The sequence below is a fragment of the Sphaeramia orbicularis genome, chromosome 1, assembly GCF_902148855.1.
Source record: "Sphaeramia orbicularis chromosome 1, fSphaOr1.1, whole genome shotgun sequence".
NCBI lineage: Eukaryota > Metazoa > Chordata > Actinopteri > Kurtiformes > Apogonidae > Sphaeramia > Sphaeramia orbicularis.
The window spans coordinates 44,406,780-44,429,893 of NC_043957.1; the positions used below are offsets into that span (position 1 = coordinate 44,406,780).

At 36.7% G+C, this 23,114-nt stretch overlaps 1 long non-coding RNA gene across 1 annotated transcript in view; it reads right to left on the reverse strand.

Annotated features, from left to right (window-relative positions):
• Positions 1-517: 517 nt before the first annotated feature.
• Positions 518-23,114, reverse strand: part of LOC115429539 (uncharacterized) — a 387,532-nt gene continuing 364,935 nt past the window's right edge. The window contains exon 4 of the long non-coding RNA XR_003936801.1: positions 518-625. This is a non-coding gene — a long non-coding RNA (uncharacterized LOC115429539). The remainder of the gene's footprint in view (positions 626-23,114) is intronic.

The window sequence follows — 23,114 nt, forward strand, 5'->3', positions numbered from 1 at the left end:
ACAAACGCATGAACTAATTTTTCTGCATCATTTTTAGAAAGAATATTTCTAATTTTGGCTATGTTGCGCAGGTGGAAGAAGGCGGTTCTGCAGGCTTGGTTAATATGTGGTTTAAATGATAGATCTGGGTCAAATAGAACTCCTAGGTTTCTAACTGTGGTGCTAGAGGCTACACTCACATTGTCCAGAGTGACTATCTGGTCAGATAGGGAGTCTCTTGCATTTTTAGGGCCTATTATAATGACCTCTGTTTTTTCAGGGTTAAGTAAAAGATAATTAGCGCTCATCCAGGTTTTAATGTCACGGACACAGGAACTTAGTTTATCTACTTGTCTGGTCTGATCAGGTTTAATCGATAAATACAGTTGTGTATCATCTGCGTAACAGTGAAACTTAATGCCATGTTTTCTAATAATGTTACCTAAAGGCAGCATGTATAGTGTAAACAAAATGCAAAAAACATATGTTGCAAGTTAGTTCAGTTGTGCCACGAGGCCACTTTTTTTTTTTTTTTTTTTTCCCAAAAGTTATATTTCTTAAACAGTTTATTTCAGATCCAAAGTTATTATTCCCAGGGATACACCACATCCTGAAATATATGTACAAACTTAAGTTGGAGGCATTACTGTCATGGCTTCACTTTAAAGTCACTGTGAGTAAAAACTGGTACAATTCACCCCATTCTCCCCTACTGGCCACACAAGCAGACTGCATGAATGTAAATGTATTCAACATGAGGAAAACATGGTGTTTCAGTTATTTTTTGAACATTTATTTAATTAAAATACTTAAATCTGAAGTTGACAATGCATCCTTGTTCATATTTCACCTTAAATAAATCATTTTATTCCACACATCAAAACCAATCAGATAAACTCAAAAGTGCACTGTCTGTGATGTACACGATGTGGGTGATGCAGGACATACGAGGGCCGTTCAATAAGTTCATGGCCTCACCCAGAACAGAACAACACAGACTGATAATTTATATTTTATTTTTCAACATAATCTCCTTTTACAGCAATGCACTTGGTCCATCGATGTTCAAGCATCACTATCCCATCACGAAAGAATGTAACATCCTGTATTATAACAACCAGTATTTCTGGGTGAGGCCATGAACTTATTGAACAGCCCTCGTAGAGCCCCGCCCCCTGGGTGAAACGCCTGGCTTTTAGTGAGTCCCCTGTCTGCACTATAGACATACATACGTAGACTGACTGTTGTTGATAACCCAATGGAATTAACTTTGCATGAACTTGGTAATTTAAATATATAGTTTCTTATGTTTATCGCCATGTTAAGTCGATGCAGCTTAAAGTTGCTTCACATGTAGTGAGCTACTGCTGTGGTGTTTGTGTAACTTAGCTTGCTACCTTTGACTGGATGGTAGCTTCTGTGAAGTGAAGCTTCTTTCATGGCAGAGTAACTGGTAACTTAGCCCACTACATTTTCCAAGTAGCTTACCCAACACTGCCTATCAACACATGTAAATAATTGGTGTAAAATGCACTTTTTCATGTTTTCATGCTCATCAGATATAACCCATTTGGACACTCTTAAAGAGTTTTTGCGAATGCATTTGAATTTTAGATTTGAAATTGAATTTTGGTAACTATTTGCTGGGGAATGTTTGGAAAATTAAATCTCAAATGTGTTTTTCTTTTTAATAAAGTAAAAGAATGAGTGGTCTGGATTTAGAAAATGAAAATACAGATTGGATAATTTATTAATAATTTTATTTATTAGTCAAATATTACAGCCACATTCTTAAAATGAAAAAGCATTTCTGCAAATTCATTTTAGTTTAGATTATGGGAACTCTTCGCTTCCATACGCTCTGAGGCTCCGTAGTGAACGTGGAAACACCGTCACCTTCTACAACATTGATTCACCAGTAAAACCCATGAAGTTGGATCAATGACAGTGGATGGAAATGCTTGGTTTATATTCATTTCATGATATATTTGATTGAAAAAGTCCCTTTTTCTGCAGTTTTCTCTGTTTTGATATAATAACTGTCAACTTTATCTGAGCTTTTAAGAACATCTTCATGATCAGTAGATTAAATACAGGAAAATACCTGATTTATACTGGAAAAAAAAAAAAAAAAAAACACAAAAAATGTTAACTTTGACCTACTCTTCCCAAAATTAAGTGGCATCTATTCTTGGTCACTGGCAATCTATAAACCAAATTTGGCATGAATTCAATCAATAGTTTTGCTGCTACAGACATTTGAAATTTTGTCCATTATAAATAAATGGGGAAAAAAATTATTTAAAAATTCATAAAAAAATGTGAACTTTGATCTACTTTTCCAAAATATAACCTCATCTATTCTGGATCACTGGCAATCTATAAACCCAGTTTGGTATGAATTCAATAGTTTTGCTGCCAGAGTGTTAACAAACAAAGAAAGAAAGAAACAAGCAAACAAACAAACAAACCAAACCAAAAACAATACCCCTTGCCTCCCCTTCAGGGGGCGAGGTAATAATAATAAAATAAGAACTCCTGCTGTGTCATTACATGTGTGCTTTCCCTCTCACCCACAGGATTTTGATCAACGTTCGCAAAACACCCTAAATGTTGATAAAATTACTTAAGGGATGGAAAGGGGGGATGGCAGTTTTAGCAGGGGGATTGTAACGAAGGCTCAGCCCTTCACTAGAGTAGTCATGTGAGATCACATTCATGATCTCGCATTGTTCCGTTTTGACTTCCTGTGTGGCTGATGTGAAGCACATACAGCATGTAGTTGAGCGATTCAGCTCAGTATAAGTCCTTTTTCACCCTTTACCGCCGATGTTCTAAGCACCAATGAAAAAAAAAAAAAAAAAAAAAAAAAAAAAAAAAAAAAAATATATATATATATATATATATATATATATATATATATATATATGAATCTGCATCTGTACAAGAACACCAAGTAAAGGCTGCTGAGAGATATATTGGAGTCTAGTCTCTTCCTCACCTGTGTTCTGACCGACACACCATTGTCTTTACAGTTTGCCCCTGAACAAACTTGCCCTAATTATCACCTCCCTAACAGGGAGGATTTTGACTGCTTATTTTTCAGGGGGGATGGCATCCACCCCTCATTCACCCTCAACTTGAGCACTGCCTGTATCCTCCTGAGACCCAGCAATGTATTTTTGTTCTCTGTAGGGGACAAGAAATTCACAACTTTATTTAAAAAAAAAACAAAAAAAAAAAACTGTCCACTGCAAAGGATATTCCATAAAAAAGCAAAATACTAAAAAATATTATCTGAAAAAAAATTGTTGTATCATGCTGTTTCCGATCGGGGCAATTATTTTAAGTAAAAAAAGTCAAAACTGTCTGGGGTCTCAGGAGGATATTGTATTTTCTTCTTTCTAAAAAGCCTTCTATAGACAACTGTTGTAAATTAGCATTAATAAAATATGTCTGGTTTCTATCATATGCTGCAGTTCTAATGCTACAGTTATGTTTTTTGACATATGTCAAAAAATAAATCTAATTTCACTTCTTACTATGTTCATGTTGGCCCAAGGTTTATTACCTGCAAGAAGTGAAGCTTTTACAAACAAAGTCCTGTGTTCACATTGATTTGTTTGCTCCTTCCATATGTGGTATTAAGCCAGTGGATTTACAAATGCATTATGTGATTCACAGTTATTGTACAAAACCAGTTTTCATTTGGGTTTGTCAGAATTACATGCTAAAGGTCGAAGCAAAGAGTCCACACCAAGTACCTGGCAGAAGGCGTTTTAGCTCACAGTTTTAAAACGGCAGGATTTCTCAATATCCTATCAGATATTTGAGCTCACAGTTGGTTTTAGTGTTGAGTGTCAGTGATGTCCTCTCTGAATCTTTCTGCCCATTCTAAAAAAAAAAAAAAAAATTAAAGAGATCCTCTCAGCTCAGTTTCCCCTCTATGTGACTAATAACTTTAATCAAGCCAATAACTTAATGCTTTGATGAACCTTAGAGCACAGAGCAATTACTATCTGCTGAGGTGGCTTGTTTTATAACTGAGGTGAGAACAGCAATTCCCAGTCACCCAACTACCTGCCATCAATCAGCAGAGGTGAAATGTTTGAACTTGCCCCGTGAAACTGCAGGATGACAGTTAAATGAAGGCCAAGATGATGGCTGCTACGTGTAATTGAATTTCTCCTTCAGACTAGTCGAGCACTGACTCCAGACCTCAGCACTGTAAAACAAAACGGAGCCACTTACTGGAAAACGAGGCTTGTTTAAAGAAGAAGACTAAAAAAAAAAAAAAAAAAAAAAAAAAAAAAATGTTTACTCACTGTAACTGAACGCTAATGTATCTATTTCATTTTAATGTAAACCATATTTTTTTTAGTCTTCATTCTCAAGCCTATTAAATAAATTAAAATGAAATGGTGAACAACTGAGCAAATGCCCCTCTGAGTAATTAGTTTGAACACAATTAGTGTAATTAGAAGGTTTCCCAGAATACTTTGCATGGGTTTAAATCTCCTGAGCGACCTTTGTGCGATGACTAACAGTTTGGAAACAGAGATAGTCATAAGAGCCTCGTAACAGCTGACTCTGAGGGCGTTTACACACTGAGTATCCGAGTACATTGGAGCCCAAAGTCCACTTAATTTTATCAGTGTGAATGTAAACGTTCCATGAGCGACTACCGTACCCGAGTCTAGCTGAGAAGGTAGTCCTGGGTACGGACTACGTGGATTTCAGTACGGAACGTTGCCGTGTGAAAGTGAGCTGTACCTGACAACGGAAATTACCTATTCACCACGAGACCATAGAAGGCGCTCCTGTTGTCTCCTGAAAAAGCCTCGGATTCGTGCGGCACAGGTTCGCCTTATCAACGGGACCACTCGGTGATATATCAGAGACAATGAAGGTCGCTCTTCTTCTTTGCCTCAAACAGGATAACAGAAAAGTATTACCTGTGAACAGAACACTGGCTCGGTTGATGGCGTAAGGCAGTGTTTTTCAACCTTGGGGTTGAGACCCTATGTGGGGTCTCCTGGAATTCAAATGGGGTTGCCTGAAATAGTAATAGTAAAATAGTAATTGCTTAAAAAAACAAACAAAAAAAAAACAACTTACTAATAAAAAAATATACACTACAGACAAAAAGTTCAGGATATTTTTAATTTCTGGGCTATTTTTTTCACTTGGGAGCGCTTTTTACTTTTTTGTGTGGGAACTGAATTGAAACATTCTTTTTAATGACCAGACACAGTTTTATTTACAAAACAAAAAAAGACCAAAAAAAAAAAAGAAATATCCTTAAAGGTAGGGTCTGAGATCTTGGAGAAACGGTTCGAGCTAGCTACATTTTGAAAATAGTCAATTCAAAAGTCCAAACCCCTTTCTTCAGACGTCCCTCTGAAGCCACGCCTCCAGAGTAGCGGCACGCGCAATGCTTGTTTCCGAGGGTTCACGAGTGCTGCACGGCAACAATTAGCCATGAGGCTCTGCTCCATCCCCGGCTTTACTCCGACGCCATATACGGTCCGGCCCCGGCCACAGCTCCATCTCCTACACGGGCTGAGGCTCCCTCGCCGGCTACAGCCCTGGCTGAGCCTCCAAGCTAGCGTATCCATGCATATCCTCTAACACCCCCGCTCTTCCAGAACAGCCCCAGTTCAGACCTATGTGACTAATGTTACATTTCCTAGTGGTTTATGTTAGTGACAAAACAGTTTGCTGGTGAACTTTACATCCTAATAGAACTAAAATAGCCAAGCTCTGGCTTTGCTTCCTGTACAAGCGTTTCCAGCCTCTGGGAACACGCAATTCATGCTTGAAAAGGGGTACACGCAGAGGGGGGAAGGGGGGAGGGGTGAATGGCAGTTGAGTTTGATAGACATATCACTGTTCAATCATTTCGCGTGGGCGCTCAAAATGATTGGATGGTGTTTTTTTAGTCCTGTCCGTTCCACAGGTGACTGATTTTTTTAATTTTTGTGCCAGAGCATTTAATTTATGAGTTGTAATCGGGGTGTGAAGGGGATTTTAAGGAATATAGTAACAAATGCTCCAGAAAAACATCTCAGACCCCACCTTTAACTTTTTGTTTGTAGTGTACAGGGTGGGGAAGGAAAATTTACAATATTTTGAGGCAGGGATTGAAAGACAGTGTATGACCAATTAGTTTATTGAAAGTCATGAGAATTTATTTGCCACAAGAAAATTGACATAATAGAAAATGTTTTTATTCTATGTGTCCTCCTTCTTTCTCAATAACTGCCTTCACACGCTTCCTGAAACTTGCGCAAGTGTTCCTCAAATATTCAGGTGACAACTTCTCCCATTCTTCTTTAATAGTATCTTCCAGACTTTCTCGTAATAGTTTTGCTCATAGTCATTCTCTTCTTTACATTATAAACAGTCTTTATGGACACTCCAACTATTTTTGAAATCTCCTTTTACACACTCTTTGACGTTTGCTTTCCTGATTACTCATATGGGCAAAAGTTTGTGAAAAGGTATGGATAATAGTGTTAGGTATGATTATGACATCAATATATGTTTGGTTTCAAAACAATTGATGTAGTGCCTGCTGAGAAAAAACAACTAAACGTTCATTGTAAATTTTGCTTCCCCACCCTGTATATTGAGTTGACAGACAATCCCAATCCATAACAGACATGACAAACTCTGAAGCTGAAACTGAAGCACTGTGGTACTGTTTATCTGTCAAATGTTCATTGTGGTCAGTTTCAGATGCTGCAGCTCTTTCATAATTCATACTTTGACTTATTGTTTGTTCAGTATTAATTGTCAGCCTTGTAAATCCAAGCTGGACTGACTGTACATATCCTGACCGAGGAAAATAAAATTCTCCCTTTGTGCAGTAATCTACACCTGTTTTTTCTGCCTCCATCCATAATAATATACATTATATAGACTAAATGTCATCTAAAATTAATGTTTATTTGCAACATAGTATAGCAAACTATTACATGATCAAAAATTAATTAATTTTAGCAAAAAAAAACACAAAAGTCTCCATTTTGAATGTCTGGGGTCGCCAGAAATTTGTGATGTTAAAATGGGGTTACGAGCCTAAAAAGGTTGGGAACCACTGATGTTAGGGTTTGCCACTTCTGCATTTGTTGGATAGCGACAGAATTCCTTCCACAGCGCCACCTACTGTTTTGGCTGTAACACCCACTTGTTCTCAGGCACAGGTGGCGGTACATGCTTATGAACACAACATCTGCGAGAAAGGTGTGAACGTACCCAGGTAAAGCACAGATCCAGATACCCAGTCTGAAAACACCCTGAGATTACACCTGCGAAAATGAGGTGTGACATTTCTGAGTGTGGACTGAGTGTAGAACAAGAACAGTGAACAAAGTTAGATTTTCACAACTTTGGAGCTAACTTTCAGTTCATTAAAAAAAATTAGTTCAGTTAATGTATATTTTTGAAGCTGCAGGGTAGTGACTGTTTTTCAGTTGGATCTATTTTCAACGTATACTGAGGAAGAGCTGGAAGGAATATGAGAGTCTTACAGAGAATTCTTTTTTGGTCTTGTTTCAATCATTCCCAGTGGGATATTAATATTAATTCAATTTCAGCTGTTGCACCGCTGCTTTATTATCCTGACCTCATCATGCTTAACAGAAGCGCTATTTGTGTTAAGAGGCACAGAAGTCAATTTAAAATCTAAAGTAAGTTGTATGGTTTTTATTCCGTTTTAACTGTGATCACACAAGGTCCTGTTTTTTTTTTTTTTTTTTTTTTTTTTTTTTTTTTAGCACAATCAGTATAACATGCATTTTTGAGACCTAAAATGCCACCAGTGACCAAAAGCATCTACTGATCAAAACTGCAAAATAATTTTTGAACCTCTAAAACTATTAAAATAATTGAGATAAAATGCAGGTTCACAGCTTTTCGGTGACATTAGATGTGGTTTATTTGGACGTTCAGAAGCTCCATAGAAAACACTGTCATCTTTTGTAACAGTGACAAAAACAAAACAAAACATGTAGTTTGACGAATGACATTGATTGTAGACACTTGTTTTTTGTTTTTTTTCTCCTTGGCTTTTGAAACCATGTGAGATGTTTGAAGGTACTATCTTTATTCTGTTTTCATTTGGTAGTGGTTTATTGTTCTTATTTATCTATTTATTTTAATTATTTATTTTGTTATTTTTAATTGTGTGGCTTTTTGTTTGTTTGTTTTTTATCTATTCTTGTATTTTATTCTTTTATTTGGGTTTTATTTATTCTTCTGTATAGCACTGTTTTCGTTTTTGTACAGTTTCTATGTCTTTAACCCTTTCATGCATAGTGTTCACTACAGTGGACAGCTGTTCAAAGGTATTCTCTTGTATATTTATAGATTTTGTTGTTTTAGTTCCATATCAGCAAACACAGAGGACACTTATGCATCATCCCATACACTGTAATTCATACAATTACTGTAAGTTTGCTGTTCTAGATAAACCTGATCTGCAGTTACACGTTTGACGTTAAAAAAATAAAAAAAATAAAATAAAAAAAAATTGCTAATTGTCATTAGACTGTAATTAACAATTTTGTTTGTTTTTTTTAAACAAAAAGGCTGTTAAAATGTGAGAAAACATCAGAATAGCAGCATTAAACATGTTTTATTTAATAATTTTCACACAGTATATCAGTAAATACATGTTTCTTTGCTTCTAAAATTGAACGAATGGTGTCCAGCTGAGTGGGCATTTTTGTCACTCCATGAAAAATAGGTTTATAATTTTATATATTTATTTATTTTTCATGTGTAAAAAGGAATAAAAAGACTCTTTATAATAAAAAGAATCTTCAATAATGTTCTCATAGTTCATGCATGAAAGGGTTAAATCTATTCTGTATTTTATTCTTCTATTTTGGTTTTAATTATTCTTCTGTACAGCACTTTGGTCTACTGTGGTTGTTTTAAAGTTCTTTGCAAATAAAGTTGGATTGGATTATATTCAGTTAATGATATATTTTGCTGAAAAAAGCCACTCTTCCTTCACTTTTTGCTGTTTTGATGCAATAATCATCTGAACATTTACATGATTAGTAAATGTAAGTGTCAGGAAAATTCTTGCTTTTCCATGAAAAATGCAGAGGATGAAATCATAAATACTGATGAATCACTTTGAAAAGATTAAGGGCCGGATTTACTAAGATCCCAATTTGCGTGTACTAATTTGCGCGTGCAATCTAGAATTTTGCGTGTGGGGTTAAACTGCGGTTTGTGGGTGATTTACTAAGAGTGACTGTGCAACAGGTGCAAATGCTTATTTAAATGAGGGTTTTGTGTTGGTTTGCAGCATGGAGAGTTTGGAGAGACGAAAGCGCAAAGCTACATTTGACCCTATAGAATTAGAGGTGTTGGTAGATGAAGCAAATAAACACTTAAATGAGCTACAGCAAAGAAATCTGATGATCGCACAAAAGAACACTATATGGGAGAAAATCTGTGAAAAAGTAAATGCTGTTGGTAAAGCGATGCGAACAGTGGATGAAGTGAAAAGAAGATATCAAGACATCAGAAAAAGAACAAAAGACAAATTGGCGTATAATAGAATGAAAATTGAAATATTTTAATTCAAATAGTTGAATTCTTAAGTTTAACCCTTTCATGCAGGAATTGTTAGAACCTTAATCAAGATTTATTTTATAATCGGCCGGCCGATTAATCGGGCTGGTTATAGTGTTTCACCAATTAATCAACATCGGCCAATATGTAGCCGATATATTAACTTGTTTTGCTGCGCGGAGATTCAGTCGCGCGCTGCTCCTGTTTGTGTGTGTGCGACACAGAGAGTCAGACGAACAGTAAAACGAGTTAGTTTCACTTTCACTCCTGCTCGGACAATGACACTATCACCCCCACACACACAATCACATAATCACAGCGCTGCTGCTAATCCCCCCGCTCTGACTCCTACCCCCCCCCCCCACCACCACCACCACCACCACCACCGGCAAAAATCACAGACCGCTACCGCATGCTCTGACAAGGATGGACCACTAAACTCTCCCCCTCCCACTCCAACCCCCCCCCAGGAAAATCACGGACCCCCTGTTTTATTAAGTATTCACCCCCCACACACACACACACCCATGTCCATGCACTTCCTGTCTACCTCACAGTTTCATTCTGCAGGCAGGCCTGGATGTTAATAGTGTAGGGGAGACTGGGGACAGTTGTAACACAGGTCAGTTGTAACTCTTGCTATTGCTCTAATCAGGAACAATTTAGGACTCACCTAATTCCCTCTGCACATGCTCAGTTTAGTCCTTAGTCCACATGGGAAGTTGTAGTGCCATGAGGAAGACACATCCAAATTTGTGAGTGAAAACAGTATTTTGGGGTAAGTAGTATTTTTTGCTCTAATTATTTTTGTGATTGCATAGTTTGCATTTGAAAGTTGTGTAAATTATCTTTGTTAGATAAACAAAGATTTATGCAACTGTTTATACCACTTGTCCACAATTATCTACAGGGTGGGGAAGCAAAATTTACAATATTTTGAGGCAGGGATTGAAAGACAGTGTATGACCAATTAGTTTATTGAAAGTCATGAGAATTTAAATCTTCAAATCATATTTTACTGCATTTCTAACGGTCTTGTTGTCTACCTGAAGTTCAATTGCCATTTTTCTCATGGATTTGGTTGGAACCTTTAGGATTTTGGATTTGAGAGCTTTAATAAAAGCTTTGGTACGTTTTTTGTTGCTCCCTCCACTTCCAAACTTTCTCGTAATAGTTTTGCTCATAGTCATTCTCTTGTTTACATTATAAACAGTCTTTATGGACACTCCAACTATTTTTGAAATCTCCTTTGGTGTGACGAGTGCATTCAGCGACTCACACACTCTTTGATGTTTGCTTTCCTGATTACTCATACGGGCAAAAGTTTCTGAAAAGGTATGGATAATAGTGTTAGGTATGATTATGACATCAGTATATGTTTGGTTTCAAAACAATTGACGTAGTGCCTGCTGAGAAAAAACAACTAAATGTTCATTGTAAATTTTGCTTCCCCACCCTGTAATATAAGATTATTATATCCTGTGTAGATAAATGTTCTTATTTCATATATCGGCCAATATATTGGTTATCGGCCAATATCGGATTTCGGCCGATATATTGGATATCGGCTTTTTTTAGCCCCCAATATCAGTATCGGCATCAGCCCCAAAAATCCCATATCGGTCGGGCTCTAAATAAAAGCAGCTAAAATAAATAGGTAAAAAACACACACACACACACAAACAGAAACCCATCAGTCACACTGTTATTGCACTGATCCCTTAGAAAACATATTGGGTATCAGATGACATTACGCAGCCTCGCTTCAAATCACTTTATGGAAACAAATACAAATTGGATGTTATTTGTTTTTCCTTTTGTGACTTTTCAAATGTTTTCTTCGAAACAGTTCCATAGAAACAGCTATTGAGACGCTCTGAATCCATGCCCGACCTCCCTGCTTGATTCAGAGTTTTTCTAATACCTCATCTCTTTCATCCCTTTCTCCTCAGCTCACAGCCCAGTAATAATTTCCCCTCTGCAATTAATTCCTCACCTGACCCCCCCCACCTCACCCCCACAGCCCCCTTTCCCTCCCACCTCTCATCACTGTGGCCCTGTCTCCATGGGCTTCAGGGCTTGATGAAATGAAAACTGTTTCCAACAATTATTTTCCTCCTCTTCGGTTGTATTCTCGGCTCCGCTCCCCCCTTCCTTTGCCTCTGCAAACCTCAACAATTAATGGAGCTCTTCATCAAGCTTGTGAAAGGCTCCTCACCTTGACAAATTATGACACTCTTGGGGGTAAGCACATTATCAAAACCCAATGTTTGTTTACATAAAAAATACACTGCATAATTTGAAGGGGAGTGAACATTTCTCCAGGTTTGCAGAATACAGATTTAATTTGAATTTTGCCAACTCATCTCTCTAAGCTGTTGTGATAAAACATGACATGTTTTCCCTACAGAGTGCGGCCATGTCGAAACTATGAAACTGTACATTATTAATTTCAGGTTCACTGCTGGGAAAAAAAATAATCACAGGGTTGGAAATTTGTCATTTCTCAATGCAAATGAGTTTGTTTTTTTTTGTTTTGTTTTTTTTAACTTAAGTGGTTTTTAAAATCTTTTCTGCTCAGATTCTTCACATTAGGGTTCGATGCAGGCAGACTGATCTGGAGTCAGGTCAGAAATAGAGTGTGTTCAGTCATTTATCTACTGTTTATCTGTTTTTTGCGTTGTGAGTTTTGACGATTTAATTTGGCGTCTGCAAACTAGTCAGGTCTGCCTGCAGGGTGGAGAATCTTTCTTTTTCTGCCCCTTTTTGGACATCCTTCAAATGTAAATTATGCGCAATAAGTCATCCGATAATCTAATAACAATGCAATAATTATTCAATATTGATCAAAAATTAAATGCACTATTTTTATATGGAATTAGTTCACAGGTATACATAGTGTTTACATAATACACAACCTGTTTTTGTTTTTTTATTTGTTAAGTGAGCAGTACATGACAAAACATGTGAAGGATGTGACAACAAATAAAACAAAACAAAAACAGATAATTACATTTTTGTCATTATACATTTGTGTGTGTGGGTGTGAGTGAGAGAGAGGGAGAGAAGAAAGTGAAAGAAAAGACAAAGGAGTTGGTAACAACAATAAATGATTAAAAAAAAGAAGAAAAAAATCCTTATCATTAACAACAGTGGTAATAATAACAATAATTATTATTATTATTAGTATTATTATTATATTGTTCATAGATATGCATAATGCCACATACTGTTAATACTGTAAATTGGATCCATTCATATTTTGTCCAGTTTTATTTTTATTCTACTAAGCTCTATTCTTATGTTACTTTGTTAAATTGTAAAAATTGTATTATATTTTCTTATCTTATTTTTAGTTTTTGTAATCTTATTTTTACTCTATTGTTATTTCTGTAACACTGGTGTTTTGTGACTGGAGTTGCACTTCTAATTTCATTGTCCACACAATGACAATAAAGGTTATTCTATTCTATTCTATTCTATTCTATTCTATTCTATAGTCCACTCTGGTCTGGTCTAAACCACTGTAAACATAAAGCATTTTGCCCTTTATTCAGTTTCTTTTCACACAGAGAAATTTTCAGCAAATGCATTAAAATAATCTCGGTGATTATGCTGATACTACTGTGCCAGCTGTTACTGTTTGCAAATTCTCCCAAAATGCAATGCCCACCTCACTACAAACATACGCAGCTCAAATTTTAGGAGTACACCTGGTGTTTGGGTCAGATTGAGGTTAGACAACATTCTCACCATAAACACCACTCAAGAGGTCGTTTGGAACCTGACTGCGGCAATTTCTGTTGAAAGGTGTTGAAGCAGTTCTTTTGGTCGGCATCACAGTGTGATTACTTCACTCACACCTGAGAAAATGCACTACGGTTAAAATTGAATACACTAATAGCTGCAGCGTGGCATCCAGAGGTAGAAGCAATATGGAGCTTGCAAGACCCATTAAGGAATAATTTTGTACAATAAAGTGTTATGAGAATTTTTTCCAGAGTGGGAAAATGCTATGATTCAAAGCAGGAAGTGGCCATAATCTGCATCATGTTCCAGTGAAAACACAAGCACAGTGTGTTCATGACCAAGACCACTTATAGATGATCACAAACAAATACAGGGCCGGATCTACTTAAGGTTTGCGTGTATTAAAATGTGTGCAAACTCATTGCACATGCAAAAAAATGTACAAACTGATTTACTAACAGTGCGCACTAAGGGTTGCGTCTTTCAAAGGTGCAAAATAGCGCGTCTGCATCCAGTTAGTACATTTGACACAATGAATATGCAATATGGGGCATTTACACGTAGTTGTGCGTGAGCTGGGAGGAGAAAATGTAAGTATATTAATTTAGCAAAGTGATTTATCAAACCCTAAAGCAATTTTGCTGATAGAAACTGCGTCTATATTTAACACGCCTCAAAAGGAGGTGCAAACAGTTTGGATGTGTAATTGCGCACACATGGAAGTGGTTAGAGGAGACATCGGAATGATAAAACGAGATGCAAAGAACGCATTTTTCACCCTCGTGTGAACATTTTTGGAATGACGAAAGAAAAAATAATTGCGACATATGCGCCCCCCCCCACCCACACACACATACACTTTACGGGACTCTTCTCCATTCCTGATGATTGTGATTTAAAATAGAGCTAAATGACAGCGTCAGTGAACTAGCATCCAGGTAAAAACTGGAGAGTTTATCACCATGAAAACTCTTAACTGCACAGTTTAGAAGAGGAGAACAGAGGAGGATGAAAACTAATCCAATTACAGAGGTATGGAACCTGTTATAATGTTAAAAAACGTTTGATGTTACTAGCTACAGCTAGCTGAACTGAAGCAAAGTTGGCTAATAATGGAACTGGAGATGATTAAGACATGACATATCTGCTAAGGTGTGGTTTACTGATGATGAACTGGGTTATATATGTTTCTAAGTGGTTTATATATATTTCTATATGGTTTATATATATATTTGTATGCGGTTTACTGCTGATTAGCTGGTTTATATATGTTTCTATCTGGTTTACTGCTGGCTGCTTTGTACATCTCCTCTCGCGCTTTGCACATCTTCGCATTGTTTTCACATAAGTGACGTTGTGTTTGGATCGCACCCTCCCCCAACCTGCTATAGGGAATTTATACACTGTACTGTACATGTGTTTGTGTCTCTGCTCAGTCAATGAGCCGCCCTAACCCGACCCCCAAATAAAGTGTCCAGAGTAACCCGCTGATTTGCACCTCACTAATTTCTTTGAATAGGATGGTGAGGAAGGTAAAATATATGAAATGACTAAAACTAATACTAAAACTAAACTAAACTAAAACTAAGCATTCAGGAAAAAAAGATAACTAATAAAAACTAGCAAACCTGCTCTAAAATCTAATTAAAACTAACTGAATTGAGAGAAAAAAAGTCAAAACAAATTAAAACTAAACTATAATTAAAAATCCAAAACTATTATAACCTTGACACACACACACACACCTTTAAAATTAAAAATAAATGAATGAATGAGTCATGCAATACCTTCTATGACAAAACTCCTCCAACGTTACACTTCCTTGCATCTGGATCATTCACTCACTGTTCCCATTAATGCTGCTGTATCCCAGAGCAGTTTTTACAGTGTAATATCTCCAGTAGTGCACGCAAAACCTTCATTTAAATAGGGCGGTCTCCAACACTTTGCACCTATTATAATTTGCACAATCAATCTTTGTAAATTACCCGCAAACTGTGGTCATACCCCACACACAAAATTCTAGATTGTGCCAATTACTACACACAAATTGGGATTTTAGTAGATCTGGCCCATAGTGTCCTGTCCATCTGTGTGGAAGCTGTGAAGCTTATGAGTAGACTCTTTTCAATCTTGTCTTTTAAATGCACTTTTTTTTATTTTAATGTCTTGCTTTACTCTATTTAATTTGTTTTTCCCAACATATTTTATTGAGTTTTTTTCAGTCACATGTTACATGTATACGACACACCTTTGTATATGAAGTCAGTAACCTAGGTGGTAGTAATGTGTAATGTAATGAGTAATGTATAAAAGCAAGTAATGTATAAAATGTATAAAAGCAAAATAAAACAACTACGGCAAAGAACAAAACAGACAAACAAACTGCCTTGACATAAAGAATTCAATTATACTATCCTATATAGGTCAACTAGTGTAAACATGGTCCATCTCAGCGTTTAAGGTTCCTTATTGCACATATACTCTGACTCCTACATATTCATGAGTAAATTAGGTTCAGTTCGCTCCAGTCTGGCGGGGGAACAGCCACATATGTGAATACACAAGACACAACCGATCAAACAGGGATGGCGGGGAAATTTAGATCTGTAGCATATGAAAGAAAAGGGGTCCACACTGTATAAAATTTGGTCTTGGAGCCCTGAAGTGTGAATTGTATCTTCTCTAGATGTATACAGTTCAAAATGGATTTGATCCAAAGAACATGGAATGGAGGAGTTGGAGATTTCCATTGAAGTAAAATCAGAGGTCTTGCTAACTGAATGACAAACGCAATTATGTTTTGGTTTGTTTTACTTCTATTTTCATTTTAATGTATAATTTTAATATAATGTCTTTTTTTATTGTATGAATGCATTTTAAAATCACGTTTTATCTCTGATGATTTTAATGTCTTTTTTCTCTTTTTTGATTTTAATGTAATTTCAATGTCTTTTTTTCCGTTTGTGATTTTTTATTTAATGCCTTTGTAAAGCACTTTGAGTTACCCTGTGTATGAATAGTGCTATATAAATAAACTTGCCTTGCCTTGCAGGTAAGGGTAAAAAAAAAATGTTGGATCTTGTTGAAAACAACATTTTGTGAACATTTCATATAAATCTTCCCATTTTATAATGTTAGATGGAATGACTAATAGTAAACTGTATTTTTTCTGTTTTCAGTAACAGTCTAGTGTCATGTGGATGAACTACAGACCAAAAACAAACTAAACAAAACTCAAACACAGACACGATAAATGGTATAGAAACCCACAGAAGCAGTACTTTTTCTGTTGAATTATTTTTCATGAACATATGCTTAAGATGAGTGCAGAATTAAGTGGAACAAAGTGGCAGGCTTTTCTTGTTGTGTCCTGTCTTGAAATTACTATAATTATTAAAGAATTGGGCGATTTCTTTTGGCATGAAGTGAGCAGGTTAAAATGTCATCAGTAGTCTGAAAATATATACTTTGATTATGTAGCGAGGAAAACACCAGTTGCATTTCTTTTTTGCAATACAATGGAAAATACAGCAAATACACAATTTTAGTTTGTTAATCTTATTGAATTATTTGAAATCCATTCATAAGATAACATAAGATATGACTTTTTTGATCCCACCATGGGGAAATTTCACAGTTGATAGCAGCGACATACAACACACAAGTGCAGACACACAAGACACAAAAGAGAAAGACAGGTAGAAAAAGAACCACAAGTGAGAAATTAAATATAAAAGAAAATGAGAAATTTGGTAATATATATATTAAATAGAGAATTAGAATTAAACATTTGTAAAATTTAAATAGTATTTGCATATTTATGTTGTGGTTGCACATAGGGATGGGAATCAAGAACCGGTTCTTTTTGAGAACCGGTTCCCGGTAGCTCGATTCCTTGGAATCATTTGCCTTCCTGCTTAACAATTCTGCTTATCGACTCCACCTTCGTTGCGCATGCACGATGACATCACACATACACTGCATTGTTTTGGTCAGAACGTAGCCAACATGGCGTTGAGGCAGAAATGGTCTAAAAAGATGACACCAGGTCCACTTACTTGGAACACTGTCAAAGCTTCCATGTCTTCAAAAGGGTGGAATCCCTCCAGTATGCTCAAACATTTGTCCACAGCATGTGAATCATTTACAGGAATGTCACATATTTGATACGCTACTTAACAGCGCTTGTGAATGTAGCAGCAGAGTGAACGCCGGGCCGGTACCAGTTCCAGTGTGGGCAACAAATGTCGTAACTCCTCACATACAAGTTTCCGAAGGTAAGAAGGGAAAGGAAATGAGGTGCACAACAACGGGAGACAAGCCGAGCCGAGTTGAACTGGTTCCACGTAGTACAAGTGCAGCAATAGAGGAATTAGTAAAGAGTCTTTAGTTTCACTTTCACTGTACGCACCCCCCCATATAACATATACATACTGTATATGTAATATTTTCTGTGCAGATGGAAATATAAAAGACAGTTAATGCAAACACACCCGTTTGTACTCTTTTATTCCCTCACCCAATGAGAATCGATAAGAGAATCAATAAGGAATCGGATCGATAAGCAATATCGATAATGGAATCGGAATCGTTAAATTCTTAACGATTCATATCCCTAGTTACACATGTACATGGTATGATATGGGGAGTGGGGGTGGGGGGTGTTACTGTGAATTGTTATAAAGTCTGATAACTGTGGGGGGGAATGATCTGCGGAATTGCTCCGTCTAGCACAGGGGATGTAAAACTCTGGTGCAACTTCTGCACTGCTTTTTCTTCGTGAGGGTCACGGGGGTGCTGGAGCCTATCCCAGCTACGTTTCAGGCGAAGGCGGGGTTCACCCAGGACATGCCGCCACTTCATCGTAGGGCTGACATATACAGAAAAACAACCCATCACTCTCAATTCACATCTCTGGGCAATTTAGATGAACCCGTTAACCTATTAGTGCATGTCTTTGGACTGTGGGAGAAAGCCGGAGCCCCCCCCCCCGGTTAAACCCAGGACCGTCTTGCTTCACCGTGGTGTCACATAACTATTTAATCTGAAATGAATAACATATTTTCTTCTCATTGTGACTTCTATTTTTGGTTTTTCCTGGTCTATTTTTGTGCCTGTATAATATAATGGCTTGAATCCTCTGTATCTCCAGACAGCTCTACTGCAGATATGGACAGAATATGATTATCAGAGTTTTCTTAGATGATACAATAGCTGCAGGCATCCAGTTAATAATTTATTACCTATATTTTAATTCACTGCATAATCTGGGTGAGGCATTTACAGACATCGCCGATCACTCTGTTTAGTTGAAAACTGAAGTGGTTTACACATTCATACATTTCCATGGTGTATACATAACATATGGACGAGTTGTTACTAATTAAGTGTAGAGCACACGGTTTCCTGCGTGGCTTTGGGAGACGCATGTACTCATTGAAAAGCCCACCTGGCTTTGCAGAAGATTCTCCCTAATTGAATGCATGGATGGCTGGAGAAATTGAGTTTCTGGGCAAACTAAATGTAACTAAGCTCATGGAAATTACAAATTTATCCTATGGAATGCCAAATAAATTATTTTCAAAGTGTGATTAATGGTGTCTGTCAAAGCAACACACGCACACACGCAAGAGAAAAATCAATTCCTGGCCACAAGGCAATTGTTCTACACAATAGAGGGTGGAAGGTTAATTTACAGAAACTATTGTTTTACTAGACTCTATATGTAACATTTGTGAAACAATCACCGACCTACAACTATTAATAAGAGTAGTGACAATAGAAGCACAGAACAGGAAGGTCTATTGAGTTATGTTTAACACTTGCCCTTATCAGAAACACAGGTCTTTACAGTAAGGGGATTTTAGATTTTTATTAATTTATAATATATCAAAATACAATATGAAAATATACACTTAGATTATGACAAAGAAAAGTGAAATGTTGCAGTGTACAGCATTCTCATTTTAAACATTGCATAACATATGACCACCTGCTGTGAACATGTCAAGCTTGTTGTTTCCTTCACTGTCTTTCTTATTGATGAGTCAGAGACTTATGCTGCGTTTCCACTACGTGGAACCGGCTCGACTCGACTTGTCTCAGGTACCAGATACTATTCCTGGAGACCGTTTCCGTTACAGGATACTATCGACTTTCCAGTACCTGGACGTCATAGCGATGTGGCGCATTACTTCTGTGTCGTCTGCTCAGAGAGTCACTTATAAACTTGCTCGTTGTGTGTTGTCTCGTCAAACTCATGCTGCATTATTACGTCAGCCACCAAAGACTGAACCTCCTGGCTGAATGGTGTAGTTTTGCAGGCTGACATCATGTGGATTAACCTACCGCTACATTTACTGTAAACTTCCGCATCTGTTTTTTTGTAAAACGGCGGGTCACAGAGACAACTGTCTGACCAATCAGTGGTCTGCAGCGTTTACACGTCACATTTTAGTATCTCATCCCCAGTCTTGGAATCTCTGCGGAGGTGATACTAAAAAAATAGAACCGGATACCAGATTCCAGGTCCTTTTTCGTAATGGAAACGCAAAAAGGCCGAGTCGAGTCGAGCCAAGCCGGTCCACGTAGTGCAGGGGTGTCAAACTCATTTTAGCTCAGGGGCCACATTCAGCCCAGTTCGATCTCAAGTGGGCCAAACCATTAAAATAATAGCATAAAAACCTATAAATAATGACAACTCCCAGTTTTTCTCTTCATTTTAGTGCAATGAAAAATATGAAATTATGAAAATATTTACATTTACAAACTATCTTTTCATCAAAAAGATGTGAATAACCTGAAAAAAATGTAAATTCTTAAGAAAATAAGCAAAATTTTAACAATATTATGCCTCAACTTATCACTTGTACATGTGCACTACACACAATGTTACACAAACATTTGGAAGTTTGGAATGTATAACTAAAATAAGAATGCCTACAATATTATGTGTCAACTTATTAACACAACTTACAAATTGGATCTACAAATATACAAAACATTTAGTAACAGACAGAATATTGTTAAAGTTGTAATTAATTTTCAGGTTGTTCACGTTTTATTGTAAGGGTTATTAGACTATTATTTTACTTTAGATCACATTGGGCTAAAACCAGTTCAACACCCTTGACTGTTAATATCTTCAGTGTAATTTTTGCACTCCATAAAATCATGCTGCAGGCCAGATTGGAACCTTTGGATGGCCGGTTTTGGCCCCCGGGCCGCATGTTTGACACCTGTGGCGTAGTGGAAACGCGGCAATAGTCTACCTTCTCTTTAAGGAAACACTACTGACTCCACTGACCAAGTGTACATAGGTGGAGTTTACCAAACCAATCAATTTGTACTTAACCTAGCATGGTAAAGGGTAAAGTTATATAAGCTTTGAGAATTCTTCTGCTGGTCAGACAGCAGGGGGCAAGGCTTTGGACGATTGCGGTCTGTTGTCTCATTTTTCTTACATGTAACAATATATTTGCTTTAACCCAAATTCAGGGAGTTTTTGTGTTCTTGCTTCAAAATGGTGTCCAGAATGCTACAAATTTCCATGACATTCATCATTCAGTTTGTAAGTGATTCTTGATTTATAACTCATTTGTTCTTTGGTCTACATCAGCTCTTACCACCTCCTTTATCACCACACCTTCACACGAGTCAGAGTTTTCAAAAAAGATATTAGCATTGGTTAATGTTAAGGGTGACAATGAACATGTTAACTATGTACCCTCAAGTAATGTCTCTTTCACATGTGTTTACTGCTTAATGTTGGGGACTATTGCCAACTGTTAAAAAGACAAGATTCTGGACATAATATTTGACAGGATTGTAGAAACTTAACAAAAATGATTGGACTTCAGCAAAAACTATGTTAAAGCCATTAGAATGAGTGACTAATAGATCCTATCAACAGAAAATCAATCTGCAGTTGCCTGAATCTGCAATTGTAATTTTTGTTGATCATTACTTGATTGATTCATTGAGTGTTCAAGTGTTCAAGTTCTAGCTTCTTAACTACTACGATTTCCCTCTTTTTCTCATGTATGATTTTTTTTTTTTTTTTTTTTTTTAAAGGTGTGTTTTAAACGTCTGGTCTGTTTAAAGAGGTCAACATAGACATTTTATAAAAGGGTTAAGAAACTGACTTATTTCTACAGACAGCATAATTTATGGACAAAACAGATTGGTAGATACGAATTATCATCAAGTTACATAATCAAATGTCAACTGAGTATTTGAACTTTTTAAAACACTCAAAGGATCACGCAAATCATAAGAAAGCACCTTGTCCTTAACCTCTGTCAAAGTCTGTGTTCCATCAACTTCATGTTCAATTAGTGACTGATGGATCGTCCTCTGTTTGCTAGTATCTGATCTGCTGTCACTTCTGACCAATGGCTGTCTGAGCTGTCAGAGCTGGGATTTATTTATTTGTCTAGTGAGTCCCTGGACTCAGAGTCAGAGCTTTCATTCTTTATTTTCTTCAACCCATGTTATTGCCCTACCAGACTGTTTTACAGAAGTGAATAGCCAACAAAAGAGGAGAATCTTAAAGTTAAATCAGTCAAGATTTTCATTTGAAATATTACTCTGTTACTGTACAGGGTGGGGAAGCAAAATTTACAATGAACATTTAGTTGTTTTTTCTCAGCAGGCACTACGTCAATTGTTTTGAAACCAAACATATATTGATGTCATAATCATACCTAACACTATTATCCATACCTTTTCAGAAACTTTTGCCCATATGAGTAATCAGGAAAGCAAGCGTCAAAGAGTGTGTGATTTGCTGAATGCACTCGTCACACCAAAGGAGATTTCAAAAATAGTTGGAGTGTCCATAAAGACTGTTTATAATGGAAAGAAGAGAATGACTATGAGCAAAACTATTACGAGAAAGTTTTGAAGTGGAGGAAGCAACAAAAAACGTACCAAAGCTTTTATTAAAGCTCTCAAATCCAAAATCCTAAAGGATCCAACCAAATCCATGAGAAAAATGGCAATTGAACTTGAGGTAGACAACAAGACCGTTAGAAATGCAGTAAAATATGATTTAAAGTTAAAATCTTACACAAGAACACCAAAACACTTGTTGACAACAGCAACAAATCCAACTTTAGCAATTTTTGGGAATCATGTTTATGGGCGCCTTCTAGCCCAGATCTAAACCCTCTGGATTCTGCTATTTGGGGCGTTTTAGAACATGCTACCAATAGAACATCACACAGCAATGTGGACTTTCTTAAAGATACTATTAAAGAAGAATGGGAGAAGTTGTCACCCCAAAATTTGAGGAACACTTGCGCAAGTTTCAGGAAGCGTGTGAAGGCAGTTATTGAGAAAGAAGGAGGACACATAGAATAAAAACATTTTCTATTATGTCAGTTTTCTTGTGGCAAATAAATTCTCATGACTTTCAATAAACTAAGTGGTCATACACTGTCTTTCAATCCCTGCCTCAAAAAATTGTAAATTTTGCTTCCCCACCCTGTATGTGTTTACGTAAATTGTAGATAGATCCATGGCTTAGTTGACACTGCTGTATTCTAGAAGGTCTTGACACACTAAGATTATTTCTCACAGCTTGTATGAACTTTATATAGAGTATAAGTGTGTCCGAAGTTCACATGTAGTATAATAAGGCTAAAAAATCACATAATAAAGCAGTGGTTCCCAACCTTTTTAGGCTCGTGACCCCTTTTTAACATCACAAATTTTTGGCGACCCCAGACATTCAAACCTGACACTTTTTTTTTTTTTTTTTTTGCTAAAATTAATTTGTTTTTGAT